Raw genomic sequence first — 20274 nt, 5'->3', positions numbered from 1 at the left:
CATCGAGTTGGCTACGCTCACCCAGTCACACCGGTTGTTAAATTATTGGATCCCAGTGTTTTCTTTTCTGTGGGAAATGGGTCCAAATGGCTCTTTGAGTGTTTAAGGTTGCAGACTCCTGCCCTAAGTAATTCCACTGTTGCATGTAGCACTTCAAAGATGGTGGTGACATGTTCAAAATCCCTTGGAAGACAGCAAGCAGGCCATCTGTAGAATGCAAGGATACTTCTAAACAGATGGCTCCCAGACTACCCTTGCTGGACAGGCAGATATTGCAGCTGTTTGGCCTTAACACTATGTGTGCATTTGTGTTTGAAGAAGATACTGTAATATGGAAATGGTGGGGAAAATGCATAGGAGGGTTACAAAGTGAAAAATACCTTACTAGGTTCCTTAGCCCCTACCCCTCTGTCCCCTAGGAAAATTCTGTGAGACAGGAAAATTGTACAGTACAATAAAATCCTTTGTGCAATCAGTTTCATGCTGACTGTAAAGAGTGTTTTTCTTTTCAAGTCCATTGGTGAGTGCTAACGCACCAACATTCTTTCTGTGTCAGCACCATCTCTTGTATATTTTGCTGGGAGGAGAAGCAGCGAAAGGCAGGGGGAGAGAGTTGAAGGAAACGAGAGAAGGACTTTTTTGCTCCAGCTCCTTTTAAATATTTTCACGTTTTAGAAAACCTGTGGGTCTGTGTCCAGAGGCCACGGAATCAATTAACATTAATTCAGCTGGTATCAATTTGCTCTAGGCTGTATGGGGTTTTTTTAGGGGAAAAAAAGTACTTCACCTAGGAAGTCTGCTGTTCAGAGAACATTGAGTCCATTGTCTTCTTGGAATCTTCTGTTGAGAAAACAGGTGTAGCATTTGTGGAGCATTTGTTAGTGGCTACGGCCCTTTGTTTCCCACTTTGCGAAACCGGCTGTAATTGGCTGCACAACTCTCCCTCTGGCCTACACAGCAGAGACAGGCGGAATTGCTTATGTTGTACAGAGCCAACTTGAATGAATCTCTGGCTAGCCCAAGTTATGCTTTTGGTAAGCTCTCGTCCGTCTTGAGGATTGGAAGGTAAGATCTGGACCTTCAGCTATGGGCATTATGGGGTGTATTTTCCTCTGATCTGTGGTTTAGTAAGCAGTCTCTTTCATTTGATTTGTTTTTAAAAGTCTCCTTGAAGGTACTGTGAGAAGTGAAATGAAATTGCAAGGGAAATGAATAAAGTTTGCAGGCAAAGGGAAATGAAGCGTTAGTCTTTTAGGTGTAGCAAGTACAGAAAAAAAAGGGAGTCTTAGAGGAAGGCAAGAGGTTTCCTTAATTATGGCTGAAGTTTATTTTTTTGCTTTGTAGACTTTGGCCTTCACTTTCTTAAAGTCTCTCTTGTTTTACCTTACTGTAAAACGGTCCCTTTGGATGATTGCATCCTACATCTGTTTTCAGCAGCAGGTAGTTTCTTTCAGGTTTAATAGTTACTACATTTTTGATTAGGATTTTTTCTCCTTGGATAATAGAGTATTTTGAAAAAATAAAATCTCCCCAAACCATCATCTCCCCCCCACATGACAGCTGGTAAATTAAACCTTGCTGAAATCCAGATTGCCAGACTAAATTAATTTGAGAGAGTTCTGTGCAGAGTGCAGAGAAGAGCAACCAGGATGATGAGGGGACTGGAGGCTAAAACATACAACGAACAGTTGCAGGAACTGGGCATGGCTAGTCTAGTAAAGAGAAGGACCAGGGAGACATGATAGCAGTCTCCCAATATTTGAGGGGCTGCCACAGGGAGGAAGGGGTCAAGCTATTTTCTATGGCACCTGTAGGCCAGACAAGGAATAATGGATGGAAACTGAACAAGGAGAGATTTAATCTGGAAATAAGGAGAAACTTTCTGACAGTGAGAATAATCAACCAATGGAACAGCTTGCCCACGGAAGTTGTGGGAGCGCCATCACTTAAGACTTTCAAGAAAAGATTGGACTGCCATTTGTTAGAAATGGTGTAGGGTCTCCCGCTTGGGTGGGGGTTGGACTAGATGACCTACAAGGTCCCTTCCAACTCTGATTATCTGTTGAATCTATTTTTGACCCAAATAACTGAATCTATTAGCAGCATATCATCATGCCTTCCTTTAGCAGAGTTTAGCCTGTTTCATCAGCCATTTCTCCAGAGGTCTGAGCTAAGAGTTTCTTTGAAATAAACAGGATCTTTTTCAAGATGAATTTGTCTTTTAGGTGAGCTAGTTCCTTAGTAACACAACAGCAAAAGCCAGGACTGGCTGGTTCACACTGTAGGAGTAGATCCCCAGGGAATTAGTACATACATGGGGAAGTCACAGAGCCCTACCCTTGCATCCTATGGCAATGGCCTAAGCAGCAGTTCCTGAGGGGAAAACATTTTCTCGGTCAACCCTCTTCAGCCAGCATGGGAAATTAGTATGTTTTCACAAAGTTCCTTCATCTGTGGAGGAGTCTGATTTGGAACTCTGCTGGTACTTTGTAAGCCAATAGGCAGATGAGTTCTCTTCCCTAGAGAGGGAGAGATCTTGCAGTTGCTGATTACAGCAGAATAAAGGGATGGCTAAGAGGAGCAAATGTTTGCAGGCAGTTGGCTGAGGAGGAGCTGTTTGTAAAGTGAAATGAACCCTTTTAATGCACCTGAACAAGGCTTCTCTTCCACCCACCCACTTTCTCTGCTCAGTTACCTCTTCCCTCACCACATCTCTGTACATGTTTTTCTGTGGAGAGTAACTGCATAAAAACGATATATGGCACCAAGCTGTCTCTACCTAAAGCTTTAAGGTAATGTAATTGGGGAAGGGGGGTGGGAAGGTCTTCATATTTATGACAGCGAACCTAATTCACTTGTTTTTACTTTGTATTGTGATTGCAAGACCTCTACAAAAAGTCTGTAAAGGGTAGGTGCAGGGACCAGAGTACATTGAATTATAACAAATAAGTCAAGAAAGGGTTGTGATTTGTTTAGTTATTACCAGGGTAATAAAGCAGAAATGGAGATAGTAGGTATCTAGACACCTAATATAAACCCTTTGAGGCTGGGGTGTCTGCAAGGGGACTTGGGGCTTTTATTGCCTGGTCATGGATGCCATCTTGTATCTTGTGACTACCATTACCCCACTCCTCAGGTTTTATCAATTTCCTTTAACCTTGTGCCTAAAATAATTTATTTGCAGGTGGTGCTGACTGGAATACACCAGCAATACTGTACATTAATTGAACAAAGGGAATATCCCTTCTCTAGAAGGCCTGCAGTTGTAAAGCTTTGGCAAAACCTCTTCCTGGGAATGGAAGCAGGAGCTGCTAGTTAACGAACTGCATCTCTTCTCTTTCCAATCTGGGAGGGTTCCCCCCCCCCCCATGGAGGCACCAATAAGAAATGTATCCATTGTTTTTATCCCTGCGGCCTTTTCAATCCTGGACTGGTAAAAAAAAAAAGAAATCTTCTGAATTTAGATTTAGGCTTCTTCAGAGGCATCTTGCATTGAACCAAACAGCCCAATTTGGGAATCCTCCCAATCTAATGTATATAATATTACGGTATTATATAGCATAGTTGGAAATGGGTAGGTTTCCAGATTGCAAAATAAATTATTTGTCATTGCAGTATTGACATCAGGACTGAGCAACTAGAATAGAATAGAATAGAATAGAATAGAATAGAATAGAATAGAATAGAATAGAATAGAATAGAATTCTTTATTGGCCAAGTGTGGTTGGACACACAAGGAATCTATCTGAATCTCCGCAGTTTCAGCCAGTAAGGTAGTATAGCTTGTCTTAGGCTGCTCTGAGCTCCTCCATGATGATGAGGTCTAGAATAGATTTTTTAAAATATTATGAGCATCGAGTTACGACAATCAAATAAATGGCCGGTGTTGGGAAACTAAACTTGCTTTGGTCTTTCTCGGATTCATTCTGAGTAGGGACAGAGCAATTCTTCATAGCAATTTTTTTGGGTGTGTTTAATTCTTTGAGAATTTGATAAACTAACGAAACAAAAGGCAGCCTGTTGAGTGCTTTGGCTTAGGATGAACTAATTTTTAGTATTTGTATCCTTTGTGCAAGGGAAAATCCTAATAAGCCTCATCTTCCTTTGCATTTCTATCAGGTAGAAAAGGCACTTTATTAGGATGTTGGAGTTAGGATATGTTTTCCTGCTTTCTGTCAAGAGTATAGCAGTTTTTGAGTTTCAGTGGTTTGTTATGGGGTAGGTCAGTATATTATGAGAGGGTAAATGACTGTAATTTCCATAATTTCTGATTCTGACAGAATATTGGTATTGTAACAATTTGTGCAAACAAGAAATATCCCCCCCCCCCAAATCTCTGTTCTCTAAGACCACCCCTGATCTAGTAATAACTGAAGATTTCATAAAAACCAGTTTGGGGTTCAGGGTTTAGGCACAGCTAGATTTGTAGAAGGTTCATGCTTTCTTTCTTTTTTCTACTTCGGATTTGATCAAGACTTTGGAATGCTGTCTTACAGAGAAATCTGTTTTCTCTTTCTGAACTCTACAATGTATATACCAATGTAACCTGCCATATACAATCACTGGTCACCACTGGGTTGCAAAAAGAATGCAAAAAGCATCTGGGTTGCAAAAGCATGGATGTTCACCAGAGGGCTATAGAGAGCTATAAATTCGTATCTCTTTGTTTCCATGTAGGGTTTGTCTGATTTTTGCAACCCAAATATGATAGCTGTGTTTGGAAGAGTACGGTTGCATGGCTTAGCCTGTTATATATAAAATCACTAGAGCATTAGAAATTGCATTATATGTTTCTGTCTTTGCTCTCCATTTTCATCTATGTAATTATATTAAAAAAAATCTGTTTATATTTACATACCGTCTCCTATGAGCAGCATATATTTAGAAAGAAGCATCGCAAAGCCTCTTCAATTACTGTATGTAAAATATTCAAATTGAAGCAAAAAGCAAGAGAAAGCAAAATAGTGCTGAGAAGCTTGGAGCCTTCTGAAGAGGCAGATTTATTCTCCATGTTATAATAGATTAGAGGCTGCTGAACTGATCTGGCAGATTCAGTCATGCCCATCAGAGCCTCTTGCCCTGGTTTGACTGTTTTATGGAAAGATAGCCTTATTAGCTATAAGCGTTTCCCAGTCAGGCAGATTATTCCCAAAAATAATTCTCTTCTGCCTCTCCTACAAGAAAACACATTGCAACAGCCTTTTGTTTTATCTCAAATTAATTTTTGCTGATTGGTGACATGTAACAACTAAAAATGGTTACTGACTAGTTTATGTGATTTTAAGAACAAGCAGTTGCTTTTTTTATTAATAGATACACCAATCAGAAAGAGAGGCTTCTCCAGCACCAACATAATAATACCCCAGCTTCCCACTACACAACACCTGACAATCTCAAATACACACATGCACATAAACACAGGCTAGTGTATTCAGAAATGTACTTACATCCTTTAGAAAATAACAACTACCTGATGAATTTTAAACTAGTCTAAGATATTGTGCAAACCCACATTATCTATTCATTGTTGAGATATGTATAATATAGTACAGTAGATTAAAGTGGAGTAAAGTTAGTATGATTCAGAGTGTTTGGGGAACTCAGCCTTCTCTTAGATTTGGTTTACTGCTTGAACAGGATCATCAGGATATGTTTGTCTGGGTTAGCATATTATGTAAACATAACATTTTGCCATTTTAAATTAGGCTTAAAGTATGATGTTTGAACCCTTGTTCATTGTTTTGCATATAATGCCTGATACATAGTTCTTGCATTCCTCTGATCACTCTACTATATTTACATCTATAGGAGAAAACAAAATACATCTCATTGCCAAGTGTTTTTATTACATGCTTATGTATGAACCAAAATTGAAAATTTATTCCACTTTTATGATTGCAAATATAAACATGGTTATGAAGATTTCAAGAATGTAATCTCACCCCAGGGTGTTTTATCTCCTCCTCGGTTCTTCAGGTTCCATGCTATTTTAAAAGGAGATCAATTTTTATTATAGACATGTGAAGAATTATACATGGACTATTCTGTCAGATTATTCAGTAAATGGTAAACATGGATATATTTTTGGTTCATTTTTCGTGCCATTGCAAATACAATGTAAAAGGTGATAGGATGACTGACAAACATTAATGTTACAAAATATATATTACATAACATTATTTGGAGCATCTTGAACTCCTGCTACTAGACTTTAGCAGATATCTAATGAAGCACGCAGCCTAGGACAATCAGGCAGAATAGCCACAGATCTTGCTGAACTCAGTAGTCAGAAGCCATGTCCCACAAAAACAGTCATGAAAGATGCTCAAGTCATAGTCCAGCAACTTCTGGGGAGCTACACATTCTCTCCATCTGGTATATGTGACAATTAGCAATAGCACTTAGACTTATATACCATCCTGTAATCACAGTGCTTTACATAAATCTGTGGGTGGTTTACAATGTCAGCATATTGCCCCCAACAATCTGGGTCCTCATTTTACCGACCTCAGAAGAATGAAAAGCTGAGTCCACTTTGAGCCAGTCAGGACTGAACTGCTAGCAGTCAGTAAGCTTAGCTTGTATTACTGCATTTAATTGTTGCGCCACCGGAGATCTTAAATTTAAAACTAGCAGTAGTTTTTTTTAGGCAAATGTATTCAATGACCCATTTATGCAAATTATTAAACACATACATAAGAAAGAAACAAGCGATCATACTGGAAATTCACTTCTAAACAGCACTGGAGAATATAATTAGTTCAATGAACGTGCTTGTAGGCAATAGCAATGGAGTAGCAATTATTTTAGAGAGGAGAGTTGTGTGGTTAGCAATCCCACCTCTGGCTCATAGACAGAAATATGATGACTAATCTCAGACACTAAAAACAGATGTAGGAAGAACAGTTTTCTGCTATGGTAAAAAGGTATGTATATACACACAAACACACACACATCACACACACACACACACAAATGCAATAACTGTGATTGGGTGGGTTTGTGCATCAAAGCCAAAAAAGAGAGACCAAGAGGGATGTGGCCAAAAGGATCTTTATCCAGCTTTGATTGATATGTAAGTTATCAATCTTGGATGTGGAGAAGTTGGAAATAGTAACTTATGTCCCTTCCCCTGTATGGTTAGGTTACTGCAGTGTGCTGAATATGGAGCTGCTTGTGAAGATGACTGGTATGGAATGTTGGCAGTTAGACATCATCATTGCAGAATTAGCCTTTTTTATGGTGGCTGTGTTGATTACCAAATGGGCTTCCAGGCCCAGTTGAATGTTTTAGAGCAGGAGTGTCAAACTTAAGGCTGCCCTCCCAAGCTCCGTTTTTGCTGGCAGAGGGTTGCAGGAGGCCGTTGCAGCTGAAAACGGAGCTCAGGAGCCCATTTTCATGGGCAGAGCGCTCGAGTCATCACAGGTGCCCCTGACACAAGTGACATTGAGTTGGCCATGCCTCCCCTCCCCAGTCTCCCCCGAGGTCAGACACAACCCTGATGCGGCCCTCAATGAAGTCGAGTTTGACACTCCTGCTTTAGAGGTTAATGGGAATGAGGATGGCATTGTTGAATTTATTTGTTATTGTTTTATTGCTGTGATTATATTTTAAAACTGCTCTTGAGATTCTTGTATATTGAGATGGAATGGTATTAAACTATAAATTAAATACATAAATAAATGCCCTACTGTTGCAATTTGCAAGGTTTTGTTTTTTAACAGGATGCTTCTGAGACCTGACATTGTAGATAGCATATCAGGGAAGAGAACCAGTTTGGTGTAGTAAGGCACCAGGCTTGAAGCCAGGGAACTGAGTTCTACTCCTGCCTTAGACAGGAAGTCAGATGGCTGATTTTGAGCTAGTCACTTTCTCTTAGTTCTAGAAAGGATAACAGATAACAGATAATCAGAGTTGGAAGGGACCTTGTCATCTAGTCCAACTCCCGCCCAAGCGGGAGACCCTACACCATTTCTGACAAATGGCAGTCCAATCTCTTCTTGAAAGTCTCAAGTGATGGGGCTCCCACAACTTCCCAGGGCAAGCTGTTCCATTGGTTGATTGTTCTCACTGTCAGAAAGTTTCTCCTTATTTCCAGGTTAAATCTCTCGTTGTTCAGTTTCCATCCATTATTCCTTGTCTGGCCTACAGGACCTTAGAAAATAGTTTGACCCCCTCCTCCCTGTGGCAGCCCCTCAAATATTGGAAGACCGCTATTATGTCTCCCCATGTCTTTTTCTTTACTAGACTATCCAAGCCCAGTTCCTGCAACCGTTCATATGTTTTAGCCTCCAGTCCCCTAATCATCCTGGTTGCTTTTCTCTGTACTTTTTCTAGAATCTCAACATCTGTTTTAGGATGCAATACTCTAGGTCTGGTTTTACTAAGGCTTTGTAGAGTGGTATCAATACTTCCCTTGATCTTGACTGTATCCCTCTGTTAATACAATTTAGGATTGCATTAGCTTTTTTGGCGGCGGCTGCACACTGCTGGCTCACATTTAGCTGGTTGTCCACTAAGACTGCAAGATCCCTCTCACAGTTACTGCTATTGAGCCTGGTTTCATCCAGTCTATATGTGTACTTTTGGTTTTTCTTGCCTAAGTGTAGGAGGCAAAGACAAACCACTTCTGAAAAACCTTGTCAAGATAAGTGCATGGTCTACTGCAGGGGTCTTCAAATTTGACAGCTTTAAGACTTGTGGACAACTCCCAGAATTCCTCCTCCAGTCATGTTAGCTCAGGAATTCTGGGAGTTGAAGTCCATAAGTCTTAAAGTTGCCAAGTTTGGAGACCTCTGGCCTACTGCATGCCAGAAGTCAAGGTTGAATTAAAGACACACATACACCCCAAAAAATCTGGGAGACAAAAGACATATTTCTGGCATTAAATAGGAAGTTTCCATATGACAAACATAGCCTATTACTTTACCTTTAAAGCCAACTTCAAAGAAGCCCATTCAGGGCATAGAGGAACTAAGTCTGTATAAGTAGGAAGATGATTGTAGTAAGAAGCAGCGGGAACAGCAGTGCTGTCTTTCAGACATACATTCCCTATTTTGCTCGCTATGTTTTGGGTACCAATTAAAATATTTATTGGCTATAAATCTAGTACATTCAAGGGATGTAAATAAGAGATAAATTAGTTTTGGTCAAAACAACAACAGGCCCATGCAGCAACCATACTTCTTCCAGTTCATAATCATGCTTTGAAGGTATTATTATTGCATATATTATTAACCAAAAAGGAAGAAAGAATGTGCAGTGGCAAGTTGCAGATGGCCCTCGTGTGCCTGCCTCTTAGGTGCTCTTGTACTTTGTGGGGTGGGAAGGGCGAAGAAGCAGAGGTGCCCCATTTCTCTTAAGTGTTTGCATGGCAGAACCTGGCACCATTAGCAGGCTCAGAGCAGGACTCAACATGTTCATGGAGCGTAATGACGAACACAGTCAAGGGGGAATGGGGTTTAAAAAGGAAAGAGCATCGAGGCAGTTTCTGAGACCTGCTGAATCTGTCCCTGGAGCTTCTTCTGGTAAGCTTTATTAGTTTTCTTCTGCCTCACTTATGCTGTGCTGAAATATTATCTCTTCTGCTTATCTCTTCTCTCCCCACCCTCAAGAACTGAGATGCAATCGTAGTTGCATTCCTGTTTATAAATTACTAAACTTAAACTTTATGAGTTTAATGTTTAATTTCTGCCTGCAGCTCCCACTGTACTGTCAGTAAAGGTGGCAATCAGACCACCTTCCTTCCTTTTCTATGGCTCTTGGATACTTCGTGTGTCAACCTGGAAGGTTTCTTTTTTAACCCAGGGGTTAAAATATACAGGTATCTGTTTTAGTTACTCCAGAGTGTTTTTTCTTGTACTTATTCTATCTTCAGCACATAACTATGTATTAAAACAGCAGTGTCTTCAGCAGGAGAGCACAAATAACTTTTGCTCAAAGATCTGTGGAAAGAGTTTTGTTGACCTCACCTGGATCTACAGAATTAAATGCTAATCTGAATCCAGGAAGGAAGGAAGGAAGGAAGGAAGCAAGGAAGGAAGGAAGATAGGGCCTTATTTACTCTTTCCTACAGTCATTTAGCAGAGAAAGCAATAAGAGGAACTCCTTGTTGTATATATTTATTGCTCTCTTGCTTCTGAACCTCGATTAACTATATTTAGCTAAGGTTTATTGGTTGCTTTGCGGGGAGGCAGGTAATGCTCCATACACACACAATATACACGGACACGTACACACACACACACACACACATATATTGTGTGTGTGTGTCTTTTGTGTAAGGATGTCTTTTTGTTCAATTGGCATCATTTGCCTTGTTTGGGTAATGATACTATTATCATGCAAAGGACAGAAAACACAACAGAGGGTTTGGCCCACTGAATGCAATGTCTATTGTGTTGAAGTCCAATAAAATGAACCTTCACTGTGTGGCTGTGCTGTCTTGCTGCATGAAAATGAGTACTGCGTAAAACTCAGATGTGGTATTCAGCAGGTTCTGCCAGTTCTGGAGAACTGGTAACAAAAATTTTGAGTAGTTTGGAGAACCAGCAAATACTACCTCTGACTGGAGATTTTACAGTATCCTTCTCCTGCTACGCCCACCAAGCCACGCCCACAGAACGAGTACTAAAATTTTTTGAATCCCACCACTGATAAAACTCACAAAGAACCCAGCAGGACAAACAATATTTTGCACAGATGTGAAAGAAATTAATCAAAAAGAGTACAGTATTTGCTGACATTATTTACATCTGTCCCTCTGGCAAAAAATCAGAGTCGTTAAAGCCAAATTACCTCTTCACATTCCAATATCATAAAATTGGCGCACCCAGTGGTGATTTCGCCAACTCTGTGAGATAAATTGGACTGGGAGGTGGTTACTGGCTGAAAGTCAGTAAACCTCTGTGAGGGATCAAGATTGGGGTCTTCAGAGATGAATAATCCATGGAAACGTTGGCCCTGTGCACACAGCCGATTTTTAAAATGTAAATAATTTTGAAGACCATTGGGATCAAACACTTTGATTCTTCCAACTGCATTCAGCTTCTTTGTAATGTAATTTGGTTAGACACTAGATTTGATGGCTGTAAAGATTTCTTGCTGCTAATAAGAAAACTACTTTCTATCTAATTTTATTATTTTACATTGCTCATCCTATACTTTAGTAGAGATTCAATTTTTTTTTATTACCGGTTCTGTGGGCGTCGCTTGGTGGGCATGGCAGGAGAAACTGTAAAATCTCCAGTCAGAGGTTGTATTTGCCATTTCTCCGAACTACTCAACATTTCTGCTACCGGTTCTCCAGAACTGGTCAGAACCTGCTGAATACCACCTCTGATCCTGATGTTGCACTCCTGAGTTATTATTGCAGTCCTGCCAGCAGTTATCCAAGCATCACCATCTTTCATCTGGCCCAAAGCCATCATTGCAGCTCCTTATATCTCTTTTTTGATCTGGTAGTTGAAAATATTTAATAACAACAACAACAACAACAACAACAACAACAACAACAACAATAATAATAATAATAATAAATATATTCAATAATTAGTAGGCTATTTCATCCTGGGAAGAGAAATGCCAATATCTGAACTGAAACAAAATTATGCAAGCATTTGAAGAAAAAATTGTTTGTTTCTTTTTTGCAAATTCCCTTGCCTAGAAATGTTCCTGGCAAAAGGAGCAATTCTGCGCAGTTAGTGACAATCTGATTCTCTGATGTGCCCAATGCACTTCTTCCACCATTTTTAGTAGTGCAGTTCAACCATACATAACTGCAGTTGGCACTGCAATTACAGAGCATGGTGACACAAATACTTTCCGACAGATCCAAGTAGAGCATTACAGTTTCTTGAACAGCTTAACTAAATAAACTTGCTAGGTGGAGATAAAATGATGTAGTTTGGACCCAGCATTGCTCTTAAATTAACTTTTCTAGACTTTTTATAGAATTAAACTATTCATTTGGCAATAAATACAGATGACAGAGGTCGAGGTTGTTTATGTTGGAGAAAAATAAAGGTCCTTCAGATAATCACCTCCAAACAAAAAACAACAAAATGGAAAGAAAAACATTGAAGTTTAGTTACATGAAGTGCAGGGGTGGGATTCTACCAGTTCACTAGAACCGGTTGTTAACATTCTAAGCAGTTTGGAGAACCAGTTGTTAGAAGAAATTACTGACCTAATCCTGTAAGGAAGGCAGGAAGGAAACATTCTGGTGTTGCTTACAGAAACTGCCTCTCCATTAACCCTTATTACATTCTTGGCAGGACTAGACTTCCTGTCTCAGGAAAGTCTCTGGAGTTTTTTCCCCTCCTTTGCTGGTACTTTGCTTGTGTGGAGTGACCATTCAAAGTTACAATGGCACTGAAAAAAGTGACTTATGACCATTTTTCACACTTACAACTGTTGCAGCATCTCCACAGTCACGAGACACCAGGCGAGGAAATGCATGCCTCGATGTGAGTGATGTTGAGTTGATCATACCCACCAACTAAGCCATGCCCACAGAGCTGGTTGTTAAAAAATTTGAATCCCACCCCTGATGAAGTGGTACAATTCTCTTCCTGCTTGGTCAGGAATACCCCTGCCCCCTCCGTCTACCAGTGTGCTTATTCACACTCCAGCACAATAAACGGATCTCCACCCAGTTTGCCAGCGTGAACTTGCCTGATGTTGCCATCACTAGCAAGTTGGCTTCCTAGCCCTTCCAGAAGTTGTTGCTGTTATTTTGCAGATGCGTTGTTTGCAGGTTGACAGGCATAGCAGGAGGTGACACTGGTAATAATCCGGGAAGCAGGGAAGGCGTTTGCAGTAGATGGGTTACAGTAACCAATCCAGCTTTGGTGCCAGAACTCTAACAGAGAGGTTTGCTTATGAAGTCTTAATAGATTTTTCACCACACCCCTAACAACATGATATGAATAACTGACTTATTTATTTGTTACCATGCCAAATCACACTGAGCTTCCCCCCCCCCCACCACTTTTGTTTGTTTTCTGTGGTTGATTTAATTGTGTGTGTGTGTATGTGTGTGTGTGTAAATGGTGTAAGCAGCTTTTACTACTGTATTTCTGAAGCTATAAGCATAGGCATTCCCCAGAAACTCCATTTGGGCATTTCACACAACTCACAGCCCATTAATACAATTTTTCTGGGTGGAAAAATGTATAAATTTCTGAAATTGCAACCTACCACATGAATTTTTCTCTTCTACTTCACACAGGCTGAGAATAGAAGAGGTTTGTGCTACATTTTGTCAAGTAACCCTCTATACTAGGGAAATATTGGTTCAGATTAAATCAAATCAAATAGCTTTATTATTATTATATTATATTATAGATTTACTATTTATTATATAGTCTTTGACCAGCTTTTACAGTAAAAAAGAGAAATAGTGATACAACAGTTCACTGTTGGATAAAAAAGACAACAAAACAATAAAAGGGTTGTTAAAAGGGTTGATCTTATTAAAAGGGTTGATTCAGATCTCCTTAGTTGATACTAAAGTTCAGTTACCTTTTCTCCACACATTCTGTCTCCCAATATACTAATGAGAATATAATATAATGTATGTCTAAGGGAGTGTACTCTGAATCAGTTGGAAGAACTAAAAAGCTGAATGAATTAATACATAAATCTACATAAATAAACACAAATAGTAAGAGGTATTGATTCTTAATTTAAATTCTTTTTAATTTATTCCAAGAATACATTCCTGAAAGCACTAAATTATTATTGAGGGAGGTGCATTTCAGCAGTACAGAAATTGGTTTTTTTTTTAAGTTTTGATTTTTAGTGACATCTCTCTTTGCATCACCATGCTTGCTTGGATTACAAAAATCCAGACAACCACAAGATGACAAGTTTAACTTTGCAGTATTATTTGGAACAGGGTTTGCCAACCTTTTGGACCTGAGGGACCACCAAACTCATAATTTTAAATCGCGCGGACCACTAATATGAATTTTGACTGACAGTGGCTTGCTGACGTTGGTGGGAAAGTCGGTCCCATATTCCAGAGCTTCAGTAGGGCCAGTCCTGTGACTACTGCAGCTCTGAAATATGGGCCAACTTTCCCACCAATGTCAGCAAGCCACCCCGGTGGATTTCCCTCCCCCACCATTGGTCTTACCTTCTACCGTGTTTCTTAGAAAATAAGGCAGGGCCCTATTTTCTTTTTGTAGTGTATTTAAATAGAGACTTCTAGGGCGATGTTCCTATCGGTTAACAGAAGCAATGATACGATTGGTTAGTAATGTTAGTACCTGATTGGCCGCCAATAGAGGCGGGAAGTTTAACTAAATGTCATTGGTTGCGAGCCATAGAGCAGCCGCTATAAAAAGGGCTGCTGCGGTTCGACTGCAGTTGAAGTTACTGTTATTATTAAAGAGCTGAATTCAACTCTGATCTGCAAGACTCTTTACTGGTGACAGAATACTTTTGACCTTCAAAAAAATGGCTAGGCCGTCTTTTCGAGGGGTGTCCTACTTTTTTCCCCACGTGCCTTGTCTGACTCTTGGGCCACTTCTTTCATGGCCAAAAAGAGTGAGCAGTGCATCTTGCCTGGCTCCCCCAATGGCCAAACACTGAAATTCCACCACTGCTTCTGGGGAGGGGGGAGGGAGGGAGGGAGAGAGAGAAAGAGAGAGAGAGAGAGAGAAAGAGAGAGATCCGATCTAACCTCAGAGGGCTGGGGCTGATGTTCTCTCTCTCTCTCTCTCTCTCTCTAAACACACACACAGAGGTCTCCAGGGGTGGGATTCTACTGGTTCTGACCAGTTCTATAGAACCCCTTGTTAACTTTCTAAGCATTTAGAAGAAGTCTCCTTTTGTTTTTTTCCACCCTTATTATATTTTTGGCAGTATGCCTAGACTTACTGTCTCTGAAGGAAGTTTTTTTTCCTTTCTTTCCTGATACTTTCTTAAAGGGGAAGGGTAGTTTTAAGCTTTTTACACTACTGTGGGAGGAAATACTCCCCTGGAAATATTTCCAGCCGGCATGCAATGATCAGCACTTTGAAGAAAAAATTGAATAATGAAGCAGAGCTGAGGAAATAAGCTTTTTAATGACAAGGAACCAGGATAAGTGACATTCAGCAAGGCTTCTTAGCTAGCTAGAAAGATTGACATTCAAATGTGAGTTCATATACCTTTTCTGAGTTTTGGTCTAAAATTGGTTTTTGGTGAAGTTTAATCAGGGATGGGATCTGACCAGTGTAACTACCGTTTCAGTGATTTTACATTTTGCTGCACACACATATATATTGTCATTATCTAGCTGTCTGGACAGCTGAGCAGTGCTGCACGTGGCTGCGCAGCAGTTGAAAAAGCACTTTTTTCCTGCTTTTTCAACTGCAGCTGTGTCACGTAAAGCAGCTGCAGTTGAAAATGCAGGAAATAAAAGTCAGGTAAGAGCCCGAGCAGGCAGGTGGGGCAAAACAGCAGCAGACATAGAACCAGTTCTATGTATGCTCTCTGTTTGCTGCTTTTCAGAGCAACCAGTTCTACAGAAGTGGACAGAACTGGTAGAATCCCACCCCTAAGTTTAATTCTGTCCTTGGTGACATTAATCCTGTTTTTATTGATGGGATCATTTTTCCTATTCAGCTTTGTTTGGAAGGAAAAAGATTAATCTCTGTTCCTGAAAAGAAATTGAGTTGAGAAATCTGGCTAGTTCCTGTGTCTATTTGTTCTGGTAATTGGTTTAACAAGCAACAGCTACTGTTGTGATTTAATTATTTGTATTGTGTTTGAATTTTTTTTCTGCTTCATGGTTTCTTTTTCTATCTGGGGAAGGGGATCTTCCTTCACTGCTTTAGTGATATCTGCCACTGCCCTTTTGGGATGTACCAAGAGGCAGGCTGCAAGCTTGGCACTGATTTTTTTTACTGACTTTCTGGGGGGCATGTGACCTTCCCTTCAATCTGGATGATTTCCTTAGGATATCTTGTGAGATGAGTGAGACCAGCTGGTATCTTTAAGTGGTGCAAATGGATCTAAGGATTGCTTTTCCTGTGTGTGCTCTTTCTGGAGAGTTTAAATGATTTCTCTGCTAAAGCGTTTTACTTTATGGGCAAGAGTGGCTGCTGATAGTTATCATTGCATTTTAACTATTTTTAATTCCTCAAGGTGCTCCTGGCATCCTGCCTGATTTGTAACTCCAGCTTGCAGGCATTTTTAATCTAATGATTGGTATTTAGGGCCACTTTTTGCAAGCAAAGAAGCTTTTTGTATTTTTGTACAGGTAATCCTTGACTTACAACAGTTCATTTAGTGACCATTCAAAGTTACAATGGCACTGAAAAAAGTGACTTTTGACCATTTTTCACACTTACGACCGTTGCAGCATCCCCACTGTCATGAGAGTCTAGGCAAGGAGAAGTGCCCCTTGATGTGAGTGATGTTGAATTGGTCCCACCCACCCAGTCACATGACCACCAAGCCACACCCACCAACTAAGCCATGCCCACAGAACTGGTTGTTAAAAAATTTGAATCCGACCCCTGGAGGTCCCTCATTCACCCACACCCCCTTCAAGGCAGCCACATTCCTTCACTAACCTGCTTTTCAGCTCTGTTCTCAGTGGGAGAGAGAGAGAGAGAGAGAGAGAAGGTATCCTGGGATCTCAAAGAAAGACTGATCGATTGGTAGAAAAATGAGGTGGGGGATTTTCCTGCAGACTTTTTTGGAGATTTTCCCAGAGTCTCTGCTGCTTTTTCTGCAGAGACCCTGGGTAAATCCCCCAAAAAATCTGCCGGAAAATTCCCGACCCCGTTTTCCTACCAATTGACCCTTCTTTATTTGGGATTGCAGGATACCGTCTCCAACTCTGTTCTCAGGGGGACATAGAGAAAGAGAGACTTTTGGCTTCATGCAAGGAAAGCAGCAGAAGCAGCAGAAGTCTTTCTTTCTCTCACCCAAACTCCACCAGAAATGAGTCTTTGTGAGACTTGTTGCGCCGGCACAGCCTCTTGGAACAGGATGCCTTGCAGGGTCCCAAAGACTGATTTCTGGTGGAGTTTGGGGGAGAGAAAGAAGGACTTTTGCTGCTTTCCTTGTGTGCAGCCAAAAGCAGAAGAAGAGAGAAGTGGAAAGAAGCAGCCCGGTGACCAGGCAGGGCGTGTGGGGCAAGTGGAGCAAGTTCCCCTCCTCCACCCTTTCCCCCCTCCCCTCACTATCTCATATTGTTCACAATGCAAGCGACGCAACCTTGTGTTCCCACAGGCCATGTGGGCAGCGCAGCCTTGTGTTTTCATGCAGCCTGGATTAATTGCTTTGTGGGGGTGTGACATTTCTCTGCGGACCACCAAAATTTTCTTGTGGACCACCAGTGGTCTGCGGCCCACCAGTTGGCAACCACTGATTTGGAGGATTTGCAGCCCAGATTTAGTAAGTGCACTATGAGACCATATTAATGTTACCTCTATTAATATTATGAGCACAAGAAGTGCAGCCTCTGATGTGCAAAAAAAAAATCTGGCTAAGAAACTGGCCTGGAGCCCGTTTATTGTAATGCAACGGTTTGAGATTTTTGATTGTGTGTTTTTCTTTGCAAAAGCTCCTTGCTGCATGCTGATGTTGTCTTATGCTGTTTAGCTCCTCCCACTTTGCTTTGCTTGAGACAAGAAGGAACAAAAACTCCTTGGAGGAGGAGGAGGAGGGGAGGGGAGCCAAAAGGCAGGAGAGGAAACAACCAGACAAAGCTGTGATTTAATTTTGTGGAAAACCATACTGGAGCAAGGGCAGGTCAGACTGCAGAAGAAATTGGCTCAGCTGACCCTGTCGTCCTTAATATTGAAAAAGGATACGAGTCAAAAGCGGAATCTCACAAATAAAAAGCTGCCTTATTCTCTGGGGAGATAAGAGAGTTGCAGCCATGATGGAAGCTGTGGACAGGAAGGCAAGAACAGGAGCCGATTTACTTCTAAACAGAGGAGACTAAATCACACCTGAGCTAGGGCCAGTGCCTGCAGACAGCAGTGGACAGTTGTGAGTCACTTGGCACATGCTCAGAAGAAACTCCGCTCTGGCATGCAAGGACTCAGGACTGGAATTAAAACATCTAGACTGATTCTAAACAGAAACGAATTCCACTGTGGAGGTCAAATAATGAAAAGGTGGCCTCTAGAAGAAAAATGTCTAATGAGAAGCAGAGTAATGTTAAAGAATACTGGTTTTGTCAAGGATTGTTGTCAGCCTATTTTTTAATGTTACTCTTAATTCTGCTTCAGAATTCTTTAGTTTGCATCACTTCCTCTTTGGAACCGCTTCTGATTTGTTGCTAGATGATCTTTTTAATGAATTCTTTTTTAAGGGAGCGCACTTCGTAGCACGTATACAAACTCAAGGTAAACTGCACCAAACTTGATTTCAGGAAATACAACTTCAGCAACAGAGTGGTCAATGTCTGGAATACTCTACCTGACTCTGTGGTTTCTTCTTCAAACCCATAAAACTTTAATCTTATGCTGTCTGCTGTTGACTTCACCCCTTTCCTAAGAGGTCTGTAGCGGGCATGCATAAGCGCACCAATGTGCCTACTGTCCTTGTCCTAATGTTCCCTTTTATTCGTATCCATTTCATGTATTCATAATCATGTTTACACTTATATCTATTATGTAATACATGCTTGACAAAATAAATAAATAAATAAATAAAGTATGTGGTTTATATTTGTCTTGTGCATGGATTGTCTCACTGCTCATCTGAGATGATCTGGATTTAAATATGTTTTCCTCCTCATTTTCTATTTGTGGTACAGACACTTTTTGTGTCCTTTAACCATCAGACTGAGCTATTGGGTTGTGAAACACCTCTCTGGCCCATCTAGCAATTTCCCCTACTTTCAAATATGAAATACTGGTAGCGGAATGTCTGTGACCCGGTTGGTTGAATGAATTGAATTAAGAACTTGGCACACTTTATTTGTGCAGGAAATGAAACAAGCTCAGTAGTTTAAGCCTGATCAGGACTGTTTTGAAGCAGAAAGGAAGTAGCAAATGCATATATATGTGTGTATGAGGCTTATAATATAAGTATATTCTGGAAGAGAAGTTGCTTGGCCAAGAATCAGGCACATGCATATGTACCACCTGGTGATGCTCAGTTCCAGCTCCTATCGGGTATAGGTGAGATGATCTTAGATGCAGCCCAACAGTTTTGGAGACCACACATTGTAACTCAAAAGCTAGCCTTTACTAAACACCATTGCTCTACCTCCTTGCTTGGCTCCATGGAAGTAGGGCTCTTTATTAGATCTGCACACTGATTAACAGGCAAATGTAAAGCTTTTAAGGACAAATTGATCCTTAGTTTTCACTTTTTTGTTAGATCTTCTATTCCAATGAAGGCAATCATTAAGCTTGGTGCAAACAGAAAACAACAGAAAAAGTAGAAGATAGAAATGTGCTAATATCTAGCTAGGCAATACAATTATTAACAAATACTTCATTTTCAGATCAATTATTTCTCAACACTAATATTAGAATTTGTGGGCCTAAGCGAGCTTTACAGAGATTTCTTATAACCTGATTTTGATATAAAATGTAATACAACATCTCTGTAACATTATGCCTTATATTTATTCTCAAAGGAATAAATCTTAGGGGAAGTTCTTTAAAACATAAGATTTTCTGTTTTCTCCGACTCTGTACTACTTCTGTTTTTCCCTTTGGCAATTTTTTCATTTGCATTCAGAACCTCCTTCCCCCTAGCCATTTACTTCCTCCTTTACAAGAGGTTATGGCAAAAACTCAGCTGCTTTTTCCATTGATCGGTGGCACTCCTGCAACTAATTATGACATTGCACAAAGACTGCACAATGCAGGTCCAGTACTCAAATAATAGAGAATTGACTGACCTTATTTGGACTTTCAAGGGAATCAAAAATATAGTAGTTCCTCTTATTATTCAAATTTTGCAGTCTAGGCTCTTACAATGCTGAATTTCATTCTCCCTTCTCTGGTCATTAAACTATGTTTATACTATAGGTAATCCTCGACTTACAACAGTTCATTTAGTGACTTTTTAAAGTTACAACAGGATTGAAAAAAGTGACTTATGATGGTTTTTCACACTTATGACCATTGCAGCATCTCGATAGTGAGGTGATCAAAATTCAAATTCTTGGGAACTGACTCATATTTATGACAGTTGTGATATCCTGAGGTCACATGAGCACTTCCTATGACGTTCTGACAAGCAAACTCAGTGGGGAAGCTAGATTCAACTTAACAACTATGTTAATAACTTCAGTGATTCACTTAA

The 20274-nt window shown here is 40.4% G+C and overlaps 1 protein-coding gene across 5 annotated transcripts in view; it reads left to right on the top strand.

Annotated features, from left to right (window-relative positions):
- Positions 1-560: 560 nt before the first annotated feature.
- The window catches only part of EVA1A (eva-1 homolog A, regulator of programmed cell death), a 53812-nt gene continuing 34098 nt past the window's right edge, over positions 561-20274 (top strand). For 2 of the 5 annotated variants that reach the window (XR_015740683.1, XR_015740682.1), the window contains exon 1: positions 593-1065. The gene's annotated coding sequence lies outside the window, so the exon portion shown is untranslated. Of the gene's footprint in view, positions 1066-9258; positions 9528-20274 lie in introns of those variants that run through there. The other 3 variants (XM_026707740.2, XM_087919420.1, XM_087919421.1) reach the window with 3 other exon arrangements.

This window comes from Pseudonaja textilis, chromosome 1 (genome assembly GCF_049901715.1).
Source record: "Pseudonaja textilis isolate UNSWEBS1 chromosome 1, rPseTex1.2, whole genome shotgun sequence".
Taxonomy (NCBI): domain Eukaryota; kingdom Metazoa; phylum Chordata; class Lepidosauria; order Squamata; family Elapidae; genus Pseudonaja; species Pseudonaja textilis.
Note: the sequence above shows the minus strand (reverse complement) of the source record. Positions and strands in the feature narration are given on the sequence as shown.